General features: G+C 38.3%; 1 long non-coding RNA gene across 3 annotated transcripts in view; it reads right to left on the reverse strand.

The window, feature by feature from the left end:
• LOC129422933 (uncharacterized) overlaps positions 1-24,347 on the reverse strand; it is an 85,477-nt gene that overhangs the window by 37,498 nt on the left and 23,632 nt on the right. For 2 of the 3 annotated variants that reach the window (XR_012358026.1, XR_008637588.2), the window contains exons 1-3: positions 23,927-24,037; positions 10,823-10,890; positions 10,478-10,736 (exon numbers count right to left, since the gene is read on the reverse strand). This is a non-coding gene — a long non-coding RNA (uncharacterized lncRNA). Of the gene's footprint in view, positions 1-10,477; positions 10,737-10,822; positions 10,891-23,926; positions 24,038-24,347 lie in introns of those variants that run through there. The other variant, XR_008637587.2, reaches the window with a different exon arrangement.

A 24,347-nucleotide genomic window follows, 5' to 3' on the forward strand; every position in this document is an offset into this window, starting at 1 on the left:
GGGAAAAAATTGGCATCCCATAATGATTACACTCTGAGTCACGAGTCAAACGGTCCAACCCCCGTGTCTCTACGATGTTCTGATGCGGAGATATAAGGCTTTATTTACTCTGTTGCTAGGGTACTGTATTTGGTTGCTAGGGAAAAAAATGGCATCCCATAATGATTACACTCCGAGTCACGAGTCAAACGGTCCAACCCCCATGTCTCTACGATGTTCTGATGCGGAGATATAAGGCTTTGTTTACTCTGTTGCTAGGGTACTGTATTTGGTTGCTAGGGAAAAAATGGGCATCCCATAATGATTACACGCCGAGTCACGAGTCAAACGGTCCAACCCCCGTGTCTCTACGATGTTCTGATGCAGAGATATAAGGCTTTGTTTACTCTGTTGCTAGGGTACTGTATTTGGTTGCTAGGGGAAAAAATGGCATCCCATAATGATTACACTCTGAGTCACGAGTCAAACGGTCCAACCCCCGTGTCTCTACGATGTTCGGATGCTGAGATATAACTGTTTGAATTTTATGTTGCTAGGGTGCTGAAAAGTGGTTGCTAGGGGCGTGGCTTAGTAAGCCTTTAAGGATCCTGAGAAACTGATTGGATGCCTGAGTAAAATGAGCCCACCCCCATGTCTCTATGACACTCTGGTGCAAAGATATCCATCTGGGCATTTTATAATGGCAGTCTATGGGAGATGTTGCTAGGGTGCCCAAAATTGTTGCTAAGGGCGTGGCTTAATAGCTCTGAGATGATCCTGAGAGACTGATTGGATGCCCGAGTGAAATGAGCCCACCCACTTGTCTGTAGGACATTGTAAAGCGAAGATATCCCAGCTGGAACTTTTTTATTTCCTTATATGGGCATGTTTCCTGCCCCATTATAAGTCAATGGGGCACTTTTGGGTGCCTCTTACACCCCAGGGGTACAACTTACACCCCAATGTCATGTATGTTTTTACAGAGTCTACCACCCTCTTCAAATGTTGTAACCCACATATTTCTACAAAATCCTCGAGCGGAGCTATGACTCGTCAAAGTTCGGCGCAATGTTAAGTCAATGGGATTTTTTGGGTGATTTTTTGCCCCCCTTTCGGAAATCCTGCACCCGATCCCTTATAAAAGTCATAGCACACCTCTCCTCAATAAACCGGTCGATTTGAGCCATCTTTCATGGGACTACGGCACACCGTGCGGGACGAGTTACGTGCCGAAAAAACGTGCAGACATAAGAATAAAATATAATAATAAGAACTAGATAGGTACATTTCCTGAAGAAAATGTGAAGTGGTGCTTGCCGTGGCAAATTTCGGGGAACAATATATGATTATACTCTAAGTCATGAGTCAAACGGTCCAAACCCCGTGTCTCTACGATGTTCTGATGCTGAGATATAAGGCTTTGTTTACTCTGTTGCTAGGGTACTGTAACTATATTATCAGGGGTGTATAAAGACCTTTCATAATGAACCGTTATGTGTTTATTAACTTAGAACGAGACCCTTTTATCTACATACACCGAGGGTCCCCTTACATGGAAGTCGCCATTTTGTGGCGCCATTTTTCTACAGAAGCCCTTAACAGACAAATTTTTTTACTAAGTTGTCTCCGACGATGACATGTTTGTCTGGTTGCGGCTACCGTAGCTTCTCTATGTGTTTCAAAAGCGAGGGGTGAGCAGTGGATTAAGCCATTGGTTGCAATTCACAACCTCACCACTAGATGCCGCTAAAATTTACACACTGCACCTTTAACAATGACACCAGGCTGACAAATATCTTAAAACTCTTAAAAAAATGTGCTTCACAATGCCATAAAATAACTATTTTTGGCTGAATGGTTTCATAAAGAAGCTTTAACACTTGAAAAACCTTTCTGTTTCAATAAACTATTTAGACTATACATGGTTTCAGCAGTAACAACATAAACAAGCGGCTTTTGTGGTCATCACGTAACTTCCGGTAAACTTCGCTAACAATAAATAACAACAAACTCCTTTTAAAGTAGTTTAACAAGCAAAATAAACAACACGTAGATTATAGGAGTCCAAAACATTTGTTATTTTCAACAAGGTACTTAAAGTGAAATTAAACTTTAGACATAAAATGTCTGTTATCACGAGTAATTTATTTCCATTTTGCATTTTACATGAGAAAAAAAAGAAATTTGCACGATTTCGATAAATTATATTGATAGTGTGTTGAAGCGGACTTTTCGTAATGGTCTTTGATGGACTCAATTAACCAGAATGCACTGCGTGAAACCGAGTCATTAGCTCCACCCACCAATGACAGATGCAGCCTTCAGGTTTGTTTGACTTCATGCAGCGCCGCAAGAACCGACAGCCGGATGACATCAAGGTTCCGCGAAAGCGATTTAAAAGCAAATTCTGTAAGATTTCGCGATTCACTCTCGCGGTACTTTGACGTCATCCGGCTGTCTATTCTTGCGGCGCCGCGTGAAGTTGAACAAGCCTAATAACTTCTTTTACTGTCCAACCTGCTCTCAAATCAACTCAAGTCAACTTGAAGTTAGCCGGCAGACAAACCCAACCAAAGAGTAACTCTGCTTTTACCGTCTCTGAAGGGGAAATCACAAAAACCCTTGATAAAAGATGACTAGAACCTGTGCAGTATGTGGATGTAAGGACAACCAATTCAGGCCACCGGGAGTTTTTACATCAACGCGACCCTCACCTGACACAGCACTAACTGATTACTTGAAAATTTGAATATGCAGCCGGCACTTTCGTCAGGAAGATTTCGAGTACTGTTTTCAGCCCAGTTTTTCCGCGGACTCGTGTAATCTAAAATGGTCAAAATATCTAAAACCTAATTTGGCTTAGTTGTGGCTTGTTTTGTGTAACTACGGTAAACATACTACATAGAAAGTTATTATAATGTTGTTGTTATTATGAACACGAGCAAAGTAAGCTAACGTTAGCTCATCCTGTGCAGCTGTCAATCAAAGAACGTTATCATCTACTGTCAATCATCTCGCCTCAAGACCCGCCCCCATTTAGAACGTTCAGAATTATGTAGTCGTGCATTTTTCTTTTTCCGTTGGAGCATAATGTTGTTTAACCCCCCAGTCACATTAGCTACAAGCGACAGAGACAGAGCGACAGGCTACCATTCATTTTCAATGGAAGTGGCCGTTTGCCAGCGACGAGCTCGGCACTGCGCGAGCAAGGCGGGGCCAAAATAGACAAGCAGGCTATTTTATACAAATGCTGAGCGATGCGACAAAGCGACTGCCAATCGGAGTGAAGGAGCAGCGTGACTAAGGCTGTGGTCGAGTCTGAGAAAATAATTCAAGATGGCGGAAAATGCGTATTTATGTATATATCTGATAAGTTTGGCATTTTATCCCATATATTTTGTTACTTTTATCGAGAAATAAATACTTTTAAATCCAAAAACACCGTTCTTGTAACTTAACAATACCTCTAAAGTGACTTTTGATACCGCTTTGAGAAACTAGCCAAGGAACGCCCATCAAGCGAGTACGTGTCGCTCGATGTCGTTCACTTTTGTAGCTAATGTGACTGTAGGGTGAGGGTGGACTTCCCCTTTAAGAGTTCAGTTTAGCAAGTCAGACCAATAAAAACAGAAACCAGAACTAAACTTCTGACCAGACGCGTAATCACGTGACCGCCCATGCGTTCAATGAAACCATCTATAAAAAGGCAAAAAAGTAATGGTTCTTATAAGGACCTTTAACTGAATGGTTCTTTGAGGAACCACAATTGGTTCTTCTATGGCATCACTATGAAGAACCTTTTAAGCACTCAAGAAAACAGCAATTTTAGAGTTATTTATCAGATCTTTCAGGAATATTTTATGAGATTTTCAAACATTTTTAAATAACCTTTACAGTAAATTACAAAGTAAAGTGCACCATGGCTTCATGTTGACTTTTATACACATTGCTCTGTATATAAAGACGGTTCATCTCTCTTTACCTGTGTAATTTACAAAGTTAAAGCAGATGATCCAAAGTAGCAGAGAGCATCATGGGAGACTGGCACTCCCCACCCCCCGCCCCACCTCCCAGGTCAGCATCCATCTCTGCTCAGGAGGCTGTAGATCCTTTGACAGCTTTGTCAATGGAAATTACTCCAATCTGTCTGGAGTGGTTGAACACAGCACCGGCTTTGCCTCTCTCACTGGGCTTTTGTGAGAGTAAGCTCAAAATAACTGCCCCCAGGGGTTAACCCCTCCCTCACAGGACCTGCGAGTCCACAGTCAGAAATAAATTTTAGAGAAGAAAAACGCTGGATCGATTCAAAGTTTATGGAGGTAGAGTATGTTTTGTATCTGCTTTGTTTATAGTACAATAGCTAGTTAATTTTATTTTATTTGTATTTATTAAATGAGATGCACCTGTAGCATAAGTGGTAGAGCATTGCGTTAGCTGCTTAAAAGGTCACTGGTTTGATTCTCGCACACACACACACACACACACACACACACACACACACACACACACACACAAAATGTTTACTTTGATTTGCTTTGAATAAAAGTGTCTGTCAAATGCATACATGTACAATTTTATTTATTTATTTTATCAAGTTTAATTTTAATTTATTTATTTATTTGTGCAAAATAAGTATTTGTTTTTATTTTTACCAAACACCAGTTTTGGATTTAATGGTGTTTTGCTAGAAGATGATGTGGCCTATTTCTGTGTTTTAAATGAGGCCTCAAGAGGACGCATACTTATATAAGTAGCAAAAAGATAAAGAAAATGTAATCTCAGTAATTAATCAAGCGCTACATGCACATCACAAAAAACACAATGCCTTCCTAAATATATAATCCTTATATAGGGCTCTATCATACACCCGGCGAAACGCAGCGCAATGCGTGATGCAAGTGTCTTTTGCTAGTTTCAACGCGCGCAATTATCATTTTCACGTTTAGCACCACGTTGCTTATATAGCAAATGCATTTGCACCCGATTTTGTGCCCATGGGCGTTCTGGTCTGAAAACGAGGTGTGTTGGCGCGTTGCTATTTTGAGGCAGCTTAAATAGACTACGCCATTGACCAACTAAATCCTGCTCTAAAGTCTAAAGTCAATGGTGCAATATGTTTTTTGTTATTTAAAGAGCGCGTTAGTAATATCCGCCTATAAACGGGACGACAATGCTGGTTTGCTTAACACATACATGGATGCGCAGCAGCACAAAAACGCTTTAAAATATGAAAAATTAAAGGATTAAAATGTAAAAGATTATTATTGAGTCTTTGGACATAAATTAGGACCGATTATGAGACGATAGAAGGCGTAAAGAGCTGCTTCACCTGTAGCCTGGTAAGTAAATAAATGCTTTGCTTTAAACAAATGCATCTATTTTTTATGGGGTTTTTTAATGCTACCCCACGGATTTTTTGTAATTGATGACTCTGTACCTGTGGATATGGTGAGATGAGAAACATTTTAAGTAATGCTTTAAAAAAAAACACATGGCGCTGTCCGAGTGCTGAAACGGCTCTCCGCACGTTTGTAAATTCTTTATCTGTTGTTTGTATTTTTAGAGTACAAACCTTTTCTTGCATATTTGCAAATTATTGTATGAGATAACAATGATTATGTAGGATATTAATACATTTACAGCAATTAAAAGCCTGCTATTTTTACTTATATGACTGAAGGAAAACGACATTTAAAGGTTTTAATAAAAAATAAAAAAAATCAATAAAAACAACACAATTTTTAACATTATTCTTAATCTGGTGGTTTTATTCCTCCACTTAGTTTTTTAGTTTACAAATTCCGCTTTCTAAAGAGGGATTACAGTAGGCATGGCGCCCGGTGGAACTTGCTTTTAAAGGGGATGAGAGCTGAGATTGGTTTATTGCATGTTACGCCCAAAACACACCCATTACTCATTAGGAGAATACGAACAACCCTTTAGACCGTGTGCTTGGCGCATAAACCATTTTTCCCGTCGTTAAATTAGCAAAAGTGGAATCGGACACGTCAGCTTTAGACCGTTAAAATAGCGCCCATAATGTTCATATAAAAATCATTTGAATATGAATAAATATTAAATATGAATAAACCCCATTTATATGAAAAAATAACATTTGATTTATTTTCTCGTCTTTGCATCTAATTTTAATAACATTTCAAAATGTTCTTTATAAGTGCAACCTTAACCCAAACAATCAGCACCAAGACTGAGGTCACATGTTTGTGATATCACGTTGACCCTTGGTGACACTCGACAATTTGTGCTACCAATTTACTCACAGCAAGCACACAAACAGGTTGTGCGCAGAGGTCAAACACATGTTCCTATAGAGATGATGAGCTTAAAAAACCCCTGAGGTTTACCACACAATCATACCACCAGCACTTCACTATTCATTAGCTTAACAGACAGGGAATCCCCACCCACTTGTATGTGCGGGATGAGACTCTTATTGTCCCTCGCTGTGTACACCGAGGCCTGCCGTAGTCCAACAGCAGCTGTTTTAAAACCGCTATTATTACTGGGGGGTTTGGCAATGGAAAACATCTCCAAAGCATCTTTGCCAAACGCTGCAACTCGGGGAAACTATTATTGGCCAACACATCAGACGACTTGCGTGAGTGCTGGCCCCCTGCCACTGCGAGGGGAAGCAGAGGAACCAATTATTTAGCAAAACAGCCATAAAGAGGACTTCAGTTTTAATGATTTGACACCAGCACAGATTTTAAGGGGGAGGGCGAGGGTGGGCAACCACACCAAAACATGCATCAATTGATAAATAAAGCCAGGATTAAGAATCACAAAACATGTGCTATCATTGATGCGCTCATTGACCGTCTGAAATACGATTTAAAAAGGCTGCGAGATACTTGAGTCACTGAACTTCATTACATCTGTTTCCAATCGCAGCAGAAAGTGGAGCGGGTTTATTTCGGCGGCAGTATTAACAGGCTACAGCGTATACACTGACCTTGTAAGCAATGCAAAGATGTGCAGCGGGAGCGTAGGTGCGAGCCTGTTTTTACCACTCGTGGCACCGCTGAACTCAGCAAAAAAGCATGTTGAAGGGCAGAATATAAAAAAATAATCGTAAAATCAATAATCGCTTTTTGTATAGAACCAAAGCTCTGCAGAACAGAAACACACATGAACCCACTGTAGTAGGTCTCCTGTGATAAAAGAGGAATATTGAATTAAAATACTTCATACTTAATAGCATTTCAAAAGTAAAAAAATCATACTTTAAAGATCTAAAACTCTTCTTTGTAAGGAGCACAAAGCATGTGACCCTGTCTATGAAATCCAGACTAACGTTTCATAATCTAGGAAAAACAAAGTTTGATTTCATTCATTGATTTTAATCTTTGACATGATCTTACTCAGTCAATATTAAAGATATCAAGGTTATATTTCCACAGAATGCTCTTTACAATATGTAGGACGAGTATGTGAAAACAGTAATCACAAAATCACAAAAAATGACTTCGGTTGGGTTTTTACAGACTGGGTCAGATATAATATTTTACACGTCATGACAACTTAAAGGAATAGTCTACTCATTTTCAATATTAAAATATGTTATTACCTTAACTAAGAATTGTTGATACATCCCTCTATCATCTGTGTGCGTGCACGTAAGCGCTGGAGCGCGCTGCGACGCTTCGATAGCATTTAGCTTAGCCCCATTCATTCAATGGTACCATTTAGAGATAAAGTTAGAAGTGACCAAACACATCAACGTTTTTCCTATTTAAGACGAGTAGTTATACGAGCAAGTTTGGTGGTACAAAATAAAACGTAGCGCTATTCTAAGCGGATTTAAAAGAGGAACTATATTTTATGGCGTAATAGCACTTTTGGGAGTACTTCGACTCGGCGCAGTAACACCCTCCCTCTCCCATTATGAGAGTAAGAAGGGGAGCGGACTTTTCAGGCGAGTCGAAGTACTCCCAAAAGTGCTATTACGCCATAAAATATAGTTCCTCTTTTAAATTCGCTTAGAAAAGCGCTACTTTTTATTTTGTACCAACAAACTTGCTCGTATAACCAGTGGCGGAGCCAGAGGGGTGTCCAGGGACACCCTTGACATGTCACTGGCCACCCCGTGTGCCACCCCAAATTTAATGAGCTACTTTCACTTAATCGCTATGTTTATTTTTCGACGTGCAGCAGCGCAGCACATTGTTAAAAACAAACACTATGAATATTAATTCCCTGGGGTCGCGGCGCAAACTCTTTATTTTTCGATCACTGTGCAAAGAGACTTGGATTACTTTGCTGATTTTGGACATGCAGATATGATTTATACATAATTTAAAACGTTAAATTGTCATTTTTTGTGTGTCTATAAAAACTGAATGTTGTGCTTTTCACAAAATTAAGAAAATATACATAATGCGCGTTCTGTTATCTCTCCATCAGTGACGTATTTTCAAAAACGAGTCAGAAAAATTACTGTAACGAATACTTTTCATATCATCAGAAGATAAATGTCATGTCTACATAATGCTTGGAATCTCTTTAAAATGATGTAAGTGAAGTTGTACATTGCTAATACTACATGATTTCACCGTATATGTGGAAGTGTGGTAATTTTCTTGTGGACTGAATAAAGTCTAAGATTGCCAATTCTTTTTACAACAAATCCCAGCACCATGTTTTCATTCTTGACGTGATCTTTATAGGCTACTGTATGAATGTTAATTCGACTGGATTGCCACATTGAACTTGAAAGCATCCGTTGCGCGTGCACAGCCAGAGCTTAAATTACTTCATGTTCGCGTCTTTTTTGCATAAACGGACAAATGCTCATATGTCAAAATAGCTGTTTTGGTGATTTTCATACTAAACATTTGTTTACTGTACGTCTTAAACGAATAAACATTTTATTGCATTCGGTCTTATCCTAACGTGTTGAAATCTGCATTAAAGTTAATTAAATATCAAAAGAAAAAAGAAAACTTTTGCATCTTCTGTATCTTCGTAAATAAAGATAAATCCAAGCATCCTTTGTGTTGAGCACTGCTATTTGAAGTAATTTTAAGGTTTAACATGGAGTTTAGATTTCCTGATCTTTTGTTTCATTAAAGGGATAGTTCACAAAATGAAAATTCTGTCATCATTTTTACATCCTTATGTTGTTCTAAACCTGTAAGAATTTCTTTTTTCTGATGAACACAAAAGAAGATATTTTGATGGTATGCACACAGCTGTTAACCATTGACTTCCATAGTAGGAATAAAAACAACATGATGGGATTCAATGGATTTTGTGCCATCATTTATCAAAATATCTTCTTTTGTGTTTATTAAAATAAAATACAGGTTACGACCAACATAAGGGTGAGTAAATGATGACAGAATTTAAATTTTTGTAAGAAATACAGTAGAAAGATTTAAAATTCACCCTTATTATGTTTACATATAATGCGATAAAAAGATTTATTTATGCTTTCTTAATACATGATTACACGTCATTTTCTTTTATGGACTATGGACCCCCTAAAGTACCTTTGGCCACCCCCTGGCCACCCCATTAAAAAAATTTTAGTTCCGCCACTGCATATAACTACTCGTCTTAAATAGGAAAAACGTTGATGTGTTTGGTCACTTTTAACTTTATCTCTAAATGGTACAATTGAATGAATGGGGCTAAGCTAAATGCTATCGAAGCATCGCAGCACGCTCCAGCGCTTACGTGCACGCACACAGATGATAGAGGGATGTATCAACAATTCTTAGTTAAGGTAATAACATATTTTAATATTGAAAATGAGTAGACTATTCCTTTAAGAGAAATAAATGTTAATTTTATATATTTTTTAACTGAAATGTAAGAACCTCGATGACGTTGTCGACAAATATGACTTCCGGAATACACACCCGAAATCCTGCACAGGAAAAATGGCACACATGGTCACCCTAGATAATCCATTAAATGTATACAATCAGTTGTGGCCTTAACAATTTCAGGGTTCATGGATTAAGTTTCAGTTTAACATCTGCTGTGTCACACAGTTTTTGCATGAAAGTAGCATCAATGAGAAAATCTGAACAATCATCAGTCCATTTCTACAACTAAAAAAGTATTTTTTACTTTTGAAGTAAAACTCATTTTACATTTAAGATTGTTTTTGCTTGGGTAGTCTGCTTTGACATTTAACTAAGTCAAACTTATACTTTTACAAGTATAATTTCAGTATTTTTCAAATCCTTTCTTGGAACCGACGGCAGACGTGTTACATCAAAGCGATGCTTATGATCTCACACAAATCAAATCGGATATGAAGTTGTGCTTTAATGTGCTGAAAGCTTACACGCGTAAATCAACACGCATTTGCTGCCATGCATATGCTACGCGTCCACCTGTGCTAGCAGCACCCACGCGACAAAATTTTATGCATTCTGTGGAAATGAAAGCCGATACCGGCATAAATATATAATGAAGAGTCTGTAAATCTTCAAACTGCTTTTGATCTCAGCTGGGGATCCAATACCTGGGAACTGGGTGCAGCACACATGGACTGGGTATGTGAGATTGCCTGCCTTCAAGCCTGGAGATACAGCCACCTGTCACTTGTCCGGTAACACAGCACGCAATCATCCAATTTCAGCCGCGCTCATCGGGAAGGTCACCGGCAAAGTGCTCCACGCTTTTCACGGGGACAGAATCGCTCTTACTTACGAAAGCACCCATCTCCAGTTTCTTTGACACATGTGGCGTTTTGTCACTGCACAGCACTCCTAAAAAATTCACTGAGTCGATGCACAGATGGTCAGGCGATGACGGGCTTCATTTTAAATTAAAATGGAAAATTTGGTATTTGGTAATATGTGCTTACCTTAGCAAGTGTCGAAGACACAGAGGATGTGCTATATGCCAGTCATTCCCCCGAGTGCTGTGTTTAGCCTGCAGGAGACAGCAAGAGTCGGATTAAAGGAAAAGAAGTGGTCTTTATGGGTACAAACTTCTCAAGATTTCTCACAGAGGTGGAAATCAGCAAGAATACATTTGCACATGTCTGTGTTGTTTGAGCACCCAAAGTACTAAAGACAGTGGCATTATCAAAAGGGGACAACTCGAAACACAGTCCCAAAGCAGCACCATAAATGTTTTTTTTAGCGTCCACTACACATGACATTATAGTGATGTAGTACTCGAGTCTCGAGACCGATTTATGCTTTCTTGGACTCGTCTCGGATTTGTTTCTTCAAAGACTCGGTCTTGACTCGGTCTGGGACCACAGTAAGAGGAGAAGGACTCATAATTTCAGACCGAGTCCTCGAGACCAACACATTTTTAAAGCTTACGTAACACACGCTGTTTCTGCATTTCTGATATCAATCTGGAGTACCTATAGAGTAGTATGACATCCTTTATATCTCTGAAGAGTCTTTAGTTTAATCAGATTTATAAAAGAAATATTAGCTTTAACGAATCTTTCCGATAACGTACGAAAAAATGAAGAAGGAGGAGTTATAACACGGGAGGAGCGAGTACGAGTCATGCAACACTATACAACACTTATAACTAGTGATGCACCGATGCATCGGCCGCCGATATTTATCGGCCGATTTTTGATGAATTTGAAACCATCGGCATATCGGCAATAGCACGAGAAAGGCCGATACCGATTGTTTATTAATTAACTCCATAAAGTCAATGAATTGCATGTCTGTTGTTCAATTAAAATGATTTAATGTTTGGGTGTGCACTAGGGCTGTTCCGAATACCATTTTTTGAGCTTCAAAGCTCTAGTAGAAATCAAATCAAATAATCAAAGCTTCGGAAGGAGGGACTGAACATATTTTTCTCTTTAATAAAGGCAGGAATTTGTGTGCGTATGTGGCGGCGTGCCTGTCACACGTGCTGCGAGAACAGCATTAGTGAAACAAAACACGAGCAATACTTTTAATAAGGTAACGTTAGCCTAACATTTTTCTAACAAACAAACACTCCCGTATCAGAAATTAGAAGCATAGTTATTACTGATAACGTAAAGGGTAACTTAGGCCATTTAAATAAAACAACGTAAATAAATGAACGAATGAATGAATGAAGTTCAACAAACTGTAATAAAACGGTAGCATACTTTCAAAATCAAGTTTATTTACTAACACTTACACCATCCAATATGTTTTTCATCAGTAGAACAATAAAGAAGATATTTTGCAGAAAACCCAGTGCTCCGTCATGCAAGTCAACCGATCCGCCACTTTAAACATGTATATCTAATACAAAAGTAATCCCCTATAACTCCGTGTGACATATTGATGTCTTGTGAAGCAAATCAATCAGTTTTTGCCAGAAACTGAACGTTATTTACAACACTATTTGCGTGAATGCCAAAGCAGGAAGCCCGCTTTCCGTTCGAGGCGATCTCTTTCTGATCTCTTCTACTGGTGGCATTTGATGGCTGTTGGCTATGGATGTTGGTCTCTCTGCGCCACCTATAGAGCTGGAGCGTGAAGCGCACTTCCTGCTTGGCAAAAGCTCTGCTAAACAGACTGCACTTTAGTGGGGCAAGAAGTCCAACTTTTTTGAAGTAGCAATATTTATACTCTGATTAAAGCAATAGCACTGGCATTATTTATGTTTATTAAAGAAATCCATTATATGTAAAAAAAAAATGAGTTAATGTTGTTAATAAAAGAAATGCTGAATAGCAAAAACCACCTTTGAAGGTTGTCATGTTGTCTTATTATATTTGTTTTATTATTATTAATTAATAAAATTATTAATTTATTAATTTGTGCCTCTTATTATGTTGGTCAGTTGAATGTTAATTAGATACAATCCATGTTCAGTAAAAATAATTTGATGCAGAAATAAACTAGCTAATAGACCAACTGTATAGTATTATATACAAGTGTTTAATATCGGTATCGGCATCGGTATCGGCCAGAAGTTGTCTGCTTAAATCGGTATCGGTATCGGCCCAAAAAAATCCTATCGGTGCATCCCTACTTATAACGTATGATTCACTACATGTTCGTGTCATTTATATAATATACACGCGCCTATTTCCAACATAAGACAGAAGTCTTACTTACCACGTGTAACTCGTCATGACCCGGTTCTGAAAATCCACCGCATCAAACACACACGCAAAACTCCGCTGCTAATCCGGATAATAAACTATATCCATTGTTTCCATAAGGCTGGATGTCTTCTCCTTACATCCAAAAACACACTTCTTGTTGTGCCATTGTTGACTTTTGAAATTAAACAAAGCTGAGTGGCGTGATAAGCTGTTAGCAAGCTCTAGCGTCTCCCGCTGACTGACGGCTGGGCGGGGTTTTCCGGGGGAAGTTTTCCGGCGGAAGCCCATATAAAGAAGTGATACGTATCGAAAACCCCTGAAACGTCAGTTAGAACCGTAATCGAAAAAAATTAGCCAAAACTTGTACGAACCCTGGCGAAGTGCATTCGGCACAGAAATACTCTGAAACACGCCCAACTGCTTTTTTGACACTTTGCCTACGTTTAGCATGAGGAAACAACTCTATAACTGTGTTAATAAGTCAGAATGCTTGAAATACCATTAAACCCCCCCTTTAATGTTCATATAAAAAACCACACAACACATAACAATAATAATAAAATGCAATGTTGACGGGCATTATTTGACAATGACATCTCATGGTGCAATCCAAAGATACTGCCATCAGAGCCGTTTATTTCTCTCTAGAAAAATAGGCAAAAGATGATGCATGTGGAAGGGATTTTTTTTAATGATAGTAAAAGCACAGTCCATATTAAGACGTTAAGACAGCTCCTCTAAACAATTTCCAATCTAGCTTAGTCTGTAGGCCTAACTGTGGATTATAAACTGGGGTGATATTCTTAAAACTCGAGTCGACATGTCAGTTTTCATATTCATGACTCGGACTCGACTCTATTTGAAAACCAACGGACTCTGTCTCGACCCTTTAAAGACTCGGTCTTGACTCGGACACGGCATAGGCGGTCTCGTCCCCGTCACTAGTGGACGCCAGGCCCAACCTCATGTTTTTGTCTAGGGCTGTATGTAAAGTAACAGCCCTGACTGTTAGAATCATGCAAATCCGCTAATGGTGCTAAAAAATGTGCTGAATGCAATTTGCACATCGTAATTTCCTGTCTTGAATTTTTGCCAGTTCTGAGTGGGATATATGCCTGTTTATGATGCTCTTTATTTGATAAATTACTGTCGCCTTGATCAGTAGAAAACGTGTTTAAAAATGATCTTAACTGAATGTCTACAGAATATATGTCCTGCTTTTACAGTTTTTCTCAGTTGCTTTGGGGCATTTCTCAAATTTTTTTTTAAAATTTGCTAAATAATAAGTGCATTTCTTAGTTTGTAAAAACATCATGGATGTCCTGCACAGTGTTGGGGGTAACGCATAACAAGTAACATGCATTACATAATAATATTACTTTTCTGAAATAACGAGTAAAGTAACGCAAAGTAATCAAGTTACTTTTCAGTTGAATTAATTTGATTTAAAAAAAATACTAAATTAAACTGAACAGTCACGTAGAATTACCAACTCTAAGGGGGCGTGCACACCAAAGCATTTACGCCTGCGGCCGGCGCATGTTTTCAATTGAATCCAATAGAAAAGCTCCACTCGTCAATGTCAGTTCTCACACGGCCGTCCAATCACAGTGGAGGAGGGGCGGGACAAGTATCACAACAACCAACTGGCTCACAGCTCAAGTATCACAGCTAAAAGGCGCTCGGCTGAAAAAACAGCTGGCATTCAGGGTTCTCCAGGTGTTTTCAGACACGTTTAAAAGTTTTGTTGTGCACAACCCCTATGTGTGCGCGCCTAAGCGTGAACAGTTTGAATCAGAAACAAAAATTGCATGCCAGAGCTTGACATTACATTACTTTTACATAGTAATGCTCCTGTGCAGGTTGTCAATTCAGCAGGAAAGTTTGCCATTCTCTCTCTGTTACTGACGGGAGGTAGGCACACGTGAACGCGCTGATGACGTATGGTGTCTGCGTGAACAGGTTGCCCATTGGCATATGCAAAACACATTCACAGATGAGGGGCACAAATTGCATGTGTTCAATTATTGCGTTTGGTCCGAAATTCGCGTCTACTGCGTCCAGTTTGCCGCTTGAACATTTTTAGTTTACTAGCTTCATTTGCGCGTGAAAGCTGCGTGTGAAATTCTAGTCATCGAGACATTCATGCGGAAATTCGCATCATGAGAGGGGCTTTTGCGACTCCGCTCGCTTTCTGTAATCACATCACTACTAGAGCAAGCTCCTGATTGGTTGACACGGCGCGTTTTTTATCGCCAAAGTTCAACATTTTCAAGCCGTGTGTTTCTCACGGCAATGTTCAATTCATGCAATTCGCGCAAACTAGACGCGTAAATGAGGTGGAAATGCATCTACCGTGCTGCGCTAAACGCCTCATTCGAGACCTCCAGACCCGCGCCAATGCGTCTTCACATTGACTTAACATTGAAATCACTCGCGCTTGACGCCTCTACCGCGGCTGGTCTGAACGCAGCATGAGACTATTAAACAAAATCAAATCTGCATGATTGTGTCAATGCATTTGCAATTTTTCTTTAAGAATGAGAATTAGGTTATATGTGGTGCACAACTGACTTGATGAGGTGGATGTTGAACAAAGTGTTTTGAAAAATTAATTTCTTATTTGAGAAATGCTCCAAAGTGGAAGAAAACTGTAATATGCATGTTTTCCATTGCTAATTTATGCAGACAAACAGCATTTACTTTAGTGAATAAGGTGCAATCTACAAGTAGCCTAACTTAATTTGCATAGAAATGAATTTACATATATTACATGAACATACTTTTTTTACTTAAATCTACATCATTAAAAAAGTAAAGAAAACAAATCCATCCACAAAATCCATACAACAAGGCAACAACTATGAACTCTCCAAGCAGATATTTTTGGTAGTTGTGATATAGAAAGGAAATATCTAAAATCCTGCTTTCAAACACTTTGGGGCAACTTTCCCAGACAGGGTTAAGAGAAATCCAGGACTAGGCCTTACTTATATTAAGACATTTAAGTGGTTTTTACAAACAAACCTTACCAAAAAACAATACGGTGTGCATCTTAAGACAAAACAACGGCACTGATATATGTTAAGATATGTCAATACAAGGTGTTTTTAAATTAAGCGAGTTCAAACATGTATTATATGCACTGTCGGGAAACCACACCTTAGGGGGTGTGCACACCAACTTTTTAAATGCGTCTGAAAATGCCTGGAGGACACTGAATGCCAGCTGTTTTTCAGCTTTGAGCGCTTTTGGATGCTGTGATACTTCTGCTTTGTTTATCAGTCGTTGTACGATGCGCCGGTTGGTTGTTGTGCTATTTGTCCCGCCCCTCCTCCACTGTGATGGAAGACGTGTGAGAACTGACATTGACAAGCTGAGCTTTTTACCCAAAGTTGAATCTTTTTCAACTCTCGGCGTTCAGCACGAAAAAACGCTAGATGCTGGCTTTTTTGGAAAACGCAGAGCTTCCATTGGAAACAATTGAACTGCATTATCACGCCGGCCGCCGGCATAAAAGCTTTGGTGTGCACGCCCCCTTAAGATTATTTTGACCTCTGATATGTGCAGGAAAAGATAAACACACAATCTTGAAGATTCAGAAGAGTTTGAAGAAACACGACAGTTGACCTCAAATAAAATGGAACACCACAAAATACCACCATCTAATATTAGTGTAAATGCAACTTATACCAGAACCCCCAAAAACTACATTCAAGGTCAAAAATAGACCCTTCAAGACCAAGAATGATTTGTCTAAACTTCAAAGAAAAACAGTCAATTGAAATGACATGAACAGGAATAAATGGTTAATAAACAGCCTATAACATATCTGTTGTCTTTGTTTTATTTCCACGTGTTAGAAAAGTAGGGGGCACTGGGTCAAAAACTCGAGGTTAGTTGTAACACGGACTATTTACATTGTTACACAGGGTTGAGCAATTGGCTTTTTCTGTATTGATTTACATTGCCAAAAGACGATCTCCCGCAAAATATTGGAAATGTATAATGTTTTTCCAGAGAGTTATTGATGAACAAGTGTTTTGGTGGCATGTAAGTAAGATTTTTCGGTTTCCAAGTTGGGTGTGTAAGATACCAAAACCAATGCTATGTCATATTAACTCTTTCACCGCCAGCTTTTTTTTAAAAAGTTGCCAGCCAGCACCAGCGTTTTTCATGATTTTCACAAAAGTTTAATGCCTTCCAGAAAATGTTCTTCTTTAAATATATAAACATATCTCGATATCTCGTCAATGGCGGGGAAAGAGTTAATCAGTGTCTTGTTGACTAAAACATAGCATCGTTTTGAAATGTCTGCAGCTCTTAGCAACTTTTTTGGTGGGCTTGAAATATTTTGACCCAGTGGGGTTAATTGTAACGCTGTGTTACAACTAACGCATCAGCACTTACGATATGGAAACCGCTAACGTTAGCGTAATTCTTGCCGTTGTTTTAAATAGGCTACACATGAATGATTGCTTGCTGCCAACAAAATAAATGTGCCTGTCTTATCAAAATTCGTATGTCAAATGTATTTTTCTTCATATCTTTAATATTGAATGAATAAGGTCATGTCAAAGATTGAAATCATAATGAAATGAATGCCTAAAGTCAGACTTTGATGCTCATTATCCCAGAATTTGATTTTGAAACTGTAGTATTGTTATTACAGACTAGGTCACATATAAAAAAAAAGTTTTGTCAAAATTGTGGTGCTTTTCTCACATATTTAGACATTTGTATCCATTTATAACTGAACTATTGTTAGAAAAGGGCTGGATGAATGAATACAGTGTGGATACCTGTCTATTACAGACAGATATATAAACCAGTGGTTCTCAAACTTTTTCCGCGTGCGGGCCCCCTTGTGTATGGTGCATTCCTTCGTGCCCCCCCCCCAAAGAAAATTTATGACAAAAACTGTTCTAAAATTTCCTTTTTAATTAAACAAAACAAATTAAGTTATACAAAGTAGTGCTGCTGGTTAGTAGCCTTATTTTTATTAAGTTTAATTACACAGAATTCATGCTAAATGAATGTATTTTATAAAATTTCATAAAACTGGGGCCCCCCTGGCACCATCTCGCGGCCCCCCTGGGGGCCCCGGACCCCAGTTTGAGAACCACTGATATAAACAATATCCACTTCAAGTTTTTGGACAAAATAGTATTGAAATATTTGCCTGCAAACTTCATTTTTAGCAAGTGTTACAACTAACCCCCTGCCGGTTACAATTAACCCCACCTATGGGGTAAGTTGTAACGTTTGCACTTCTGTCACGTTTGGTTTAATTGTCCTAGAATGGTAAGTACTAGAAACAAACTTCAAATGTTCATTTGTAGCAGAGATGTGTGTGTTGCTTGTGAAAAAATATAAATAATTAAACTCAAATATTTTTTGAATGAAGCGTTAGGTTGTGCCCCGCTCTCCCCTACTGCTGTAAGTCTGCAAGCTGAGCATACAAAATTGGCTTCTGCTTGAAAACATACATTTACATAAATAAAATAATTTCAGGTAAAAACTATTTAAGAATTGCATACAGTCAAACATACCATTTTTAGAAACAGTTACATTTCCATCGCATGCCATCCAAACCTCTCCAAATTGGTGTCACACCGCGCAGTGATAATTTCAGCTCATTGGTTAAAAAGGCGTACAGGTGGTTGGTAAAAAAGACGCAGTTTTTTGCACTGAAATATCTTAGCTGGAGTTCCTTCAATTTTAGTCAAACAGGTGATCTGGAAGCTATAAATAAAGTGAGAAAGAGCGACACACTCTTAAGTTTATAATGGCAGGAACAAATTTAATGCATCAGTTTAGATCCTCAGCGGGAAAAAAAAACAGGTGTGAGGTAAGAAAAGAAGAAAGAGATCTGAGAAATAAGTGCACTTCAGGGCACACAATAAAAATCTGACTCCAAAGTAATCAACACGCATCGATCATGAAGGTGCCAAACTGAGATTCGGCCACCGCTTGGCTGTAGATATTCAGGCCTATAAAATATTGAGAGCTGAGGTATGTTTGTGTTGACTTTGATCCTCAAGACCTGGCCACCTACTGTCCTGTTTCTTCAGCCTAAAAATCACATCAAAGCTGAGATTTGACTTATTTTTATTTAAGAGATTCACCAAACTGCATTTAATTTATCAGATAGGGCTGCTATTATGTCTTTTATTCATTTATTTATTCTTGTCGAGTATAGTGAATGCACTGGAAGTGAGTTTGTACGTTGAAGCAACTCTTGTAGTTTCCTGACAAACAGAGATGGAAGAGCGAAAACAGAGCCAGGTGATTTTTGTTTGTCAGCCGTGGAGAGAAAGACGTAGCAAAAGGTTTTGACTGACAGGAAGGCACTGCTGCTGTGCTCAGGTGTTACCTGAAAAAAAATCAATCCTCCTGAGTACAGATGAGTTGAATGTCAATTTCTCAAATCTTCTCTCAATCAGGGTATGAAGTTCAGTGACAGATGACATGGGTGCAATTTAAACTGTGATTGAAGAAACAGTTCAGGTGTAAATTTTGCAGAAGTGAAGGATGCTCCGTTTTTGTTTAACCCACGAGAATGCAAATCAGTCTAATTGCGTTTGGTCTAGAACAGATGTCGTCCTCTTCCATTATCTTCTGCTGGGGTGTGAAAATTTAAGGTAAGCGCACGTGACGAAACTAATTGTAAGAGTCACACTTTTTTGTTGTTGTTGATGTTTCAGAGCATGCTTTAAGCGACTAATCGCAGACAAGGTGTGTTAATCACAAGATCATTCTGATTCCTGAAACTCCTTTTCATTCTCACACAAACTCGCGCTAACAACTTGTGCTCACTTTCACTTCGATTTGTAAAGAATTGAGCCAAAAATAAAAGAAAGCAATTGGAACTTTTCACACTCATTCTTAAAGGGATAGTTCACCCCAGAAAGTAAATTTTATCACAGATCGCTTACCCCCATGTTGTTTCCAAAGCCGTAAGTTGTTAGATTGTCTTCGGGAATTCATGTTTTGATAGTTTTAATGAAAACTGGGAGACTTGTGACTGTCTCTTATTCAACTGAGACTATTCAAGCCATCACAAAAATGTGATTTTGGCAATATTGCAATTAAACTTTATTTTGTGTGAACACAATACTTCGAAAAAAAAATGCATAATCCCATTTAGTTTAACCGTGTTAAAAGAGCTGGCATACGGCATTTTTTAAATCGCAGTATGCATCAATGTAAACGCTTTAATCGCATATATACCACACTAACTGAAGTGTTTTTGTCACGCACCTTAAGTGCAAATTTGTTTTAAACTTGACATTAAGAAGTTTCACTGAACTCTGTCAACACATCTCGCTGTCAGCAGTCTGCCTTCATCCAGAAACAGCTCAAATAACACGGCAGCAGCATATAAAACCATTACAGGCACTGTCATAATATTTCTGCCTTTATCACAGCACCAAATAACGAAATACATCCATAAGAAACTTTCCAGGGCTGGGTTTCCCGATAACGATTGAACTTAGCACTTAAGAGCATTTTCTACGAGCTACTTAACGAACATTCGTTGTTCATTTACGTGCGTTTCCCAAAGATGCACGTGAAACGATTGCTCGCAGCTGGGTTTTAAGTGCTACTTACGAGTCGCTATCCGTTTGTCAAGTGCTGAAATGTCACCAATAGAATGACTCAAATTTGTTGTAGAAGCTTGTTTAGGCTAATCATCTTTAGTCGATGTGCAATAATATTTTTTATATTATTATTCATAATTGTTCAATTACTTTTTAAATGTTTTAAAATTGTTCATAATGAAATATTCTTTTCCGTATTTAGTTAGGACTCGTCCCACTGCAAAATGCCTTCTGCATTTTATATTATAGTTTAGATTATTATTATTATTTGTTGTTTTTTATTATCTATGTTTATTTATTATTATGGATTATTGCATTGTACCGTAAATATTTATTTGGTTTCTTCAATCAGATGCCGTACCCTTCAAAACATTTTTTTTCTGTAGCCTAGATGAATTATAGCAGCAATTGGTAGGAACCATTTATCAATTTGCTAGTACCAACTTTTACCAAAATTGTACCAAATACGTTTTCCTTCTTTATTAATTTATGTTTAGTCATTTAAATTTGATTTCTCATTTGAATTTTATATATATTATATTAAAGTAATTTAAACAAATAAACAAAGAAGAACCCAATAAATAAATATACATTTAAAACATTACATTATCGTCATTGCAGGAGTGCAATTTGCTGGTTGTCCTGCAGGTGACCTTGTAACTCTGTTGTCTTACGATGCACTTATGAATGAACGATTACTCCAGAGCACTCGTAGATCTACGATGATTTTCAAGTGCTACTTAAGTTACAAAGGTTTTTGGAAACGGTCCGTAATTTTGAGATGATTCGTACGATCGTTTTACGATCAACTTAGCCTTACGATGCTTTTGGGAAACCCGGCCAAGGTCCAATACCCTCAAATTCAAGGACTAAACATGGGAACAGATTTTAAGTGAGAGCAAGGTTACATTGTGTTACCTTTTAAGCTACCCATTCTCACCAAGATGCGCACAAATGACACGCAGTGTGACCACCGTGCAATAGATACGCCAAATTCCGATTTTGCGTGCGTGTGGTGCGCCGGTCCTTCCCGTTCACTTGTGTGGCGGGTCGTTTCGTGTTGTTTTATTTGTTGTTTTCTCATTTGTTTTCTGTTTTTTAAACCATTTTCTCTTGGGTTTAGGGTTAGATTTCAGATTTGTTTAAGTAGGTTATTTAATATACAGGTTTCTCCATGTTTTTGTCTATATTTAAGCCATGGTCGCTTGGAGTTGGGGTTAGAGGTGGGGTTTGGGTTAGGATGTCATTTTTATATAACAAAAAGTTGTTCTAACCCTAAACCCAAGCGACAATGGTAAAAAAAACAGAAAACAAATGAGAAAACAATAAATAAAACGACACGAAACGATTCGGAGTTTGGCGTATCTATTGCACGATGGTCACACTGCGTGTCATTTGTACGCTTTTTGGTGAGAATGGGATACATTGTTACAGTTCCCTTTTGAGGGAACTCGTGCTGCGTCACTGCGGTGACACTTTGGGGACGCCTCCAGGGGTAAGTGTGTCTAAATGTGTATATCAAATTCAACCAATGGTGAGGCTTAACGACAAAGACAGGGTGCAGGAAGTATATCGCTGTTTGAAAAATTGCCAAAGACGGCGCTACAGGGACGCAGTAAGGGAGACGCAGCATCTCGTTCCCTTCTCAGGGAACAACAGTTATATATGTAACCAGAGACGTTTTCATGTGTCAAACACAAGTATGCAAAAAAGCATTTTGGTATGAATTAACATTCGCATACAGAAGATATAAGCATGTAAAGCGAACAGTTTAGCACGTGTGTTTAAAAAGTCTAGTTTTTTTATGATATTATCCTACACTACACAGGGAATAAAAATAGATTTAAGCACTTGCAATGACCTGTATGTATGCATGTATATTTTCAAAAACTTCCCAGGGCCTTGAATTTTTTCCCCAGATTCACAAACTTTCAAGGATTTCAAGGAACCGAAAATGATAAAATTTTCATTCTGGGGTGAACTATCCCTTTAACCTTATTTATTCAGTCTTTCTACAACAATACATATCTTAGCAATAATAAATTATTCATAATGCTTGATTGTTAATTTAGTTGACTTGAATAAATACAATATACAGTAAGTCCACTTAGAAACAAACATCATGCATGGGTCTAAAACCTAAACAACATGAAAAGTCAACTTTATTTTGCTTAGAAATGTGAATATGATCAATTGTTCTGTGTTTTCCCCTACATCTATTCATGTGAGCTGCTTTGAAACAATTAACAATTGTGAAAAGCGCTATATAAATAAAATTGAATTGAATAATATTAGATCTGTAGGCCGTGATTTTTGAGTTTTGTTGAGAAACTTGAACTTTTTTTTCATTTTTGGGTGAGCTTTTATTTTAATGTGCATTTATACAATATATTCATAAAAGTTTCATTTTACTTCCTTCACTGATTTTAGGGGCGGTTTCCCAAACAGGGCATACCCTAGTCCCAGACAAAAATGCATGCTTGAGCTTCCTTAAAGGGATAATTGACCACAAAATGAAAATTCTGTAATTTTCTCATCCTCATGTTGTTTTAAACCTGTATGAACACACAAAAAAAGATATTTTGATAAATGATGGAAAGCACACAGCTGATGTGTACCCATTTAATTCCATTAATATCTTCTTTTGTGTTAGTCAGAAACAAGAAATTCATACAGGTTTAAAACAACATGAGGATGAGAAAATGATGACAGGATTTTCATTTTTGGGTGAACTATCACTTTAATTTAAAAACACCTTGCACTGACATATCTTTACATACATCCGTGACATTGTTTCATCTCAAGATGTACACTATTGTCTTGTCAGGTATGTATGTAAAAAATATCCTAATATAACTAAGGCCTAGTGCTGGCTTAATCTAAACCATGTCTGGGAAACTGCCCCTAATGTCTATCTTACGAATTTGAATTTGACGTTATTTATAGTTCTCTTTGTCTTTACAATGCCTGGAAAAAGCATTTTGAAATGCCATTGTGTATGACATGTACTACATAAATAAAATTGCCTTTTTGCGTTCTAGAAACATATCTCAGTGGACCTAATTTTACCAACCGCTCAATTTCATCTGGGAATACTCCTGGCATACAGACTCAGCTGCTGGAGTCGGACTGAATAATTTCCTCCCAAATATTTGATGACTACAGTGAATAAAACCCAACGAGCTGTAATATAGTCGAACACATATAAAAACAGTCGGATATCAAAGAAACAGATGTCACACATGGATTTCATAATGAGCCCGGCGCATCAGAGCAGAAGCAAATAGATCAAGATTACCAACGGCCTTCCGGAGCCTCTCACGATGTGAGAAACCCAGGTCGGAGTTCACTTCCCGTCACCGCCGTCTTTCCGCCTCCTCCGACAGGAATGATGGAAAAGATCCGGTGTGTTGAAAAACACAAAAAGCCCTCAGTAACACGGCAGTGACAAATGATGGGATAATGAGTCTTTTTACTTCCAAGTGGAATTAATCAGTAGGGGATTTACGGGATTGCGTGAGAAAAATGAACCAGACCCATTTTTCTCCGGCTCTCTAGAGGTCAAGTGACTAACATGCTATTGGTCCCAACACCGATGTGTCATCAGTAACCTCTATAATCTGCCCATTGTCTTAATGGCGCTTCCAATGGGCACCTAATGGCGGCCCACAAGCATCGCCTGGCTGCTCCATATTAATTTAAGCAGGGCCCTCACTGCG

This window comes from Misgurnus anguillicaudatus, chromosome 16 (assembly GCF_027580225.2).
Source record: "Misgurnus anguillicaudatus chromosome 16, ASM2758022v2, whole genome shotgun sequence".
Classification (NCBI taxonomy): domain Eukaryota; kingdom Metazoa; phylum Chordata; class Actinopteri; order Cypriniformes; family Cobitidae; genus Misgurnus; species Misgurnus anguillicaudatus.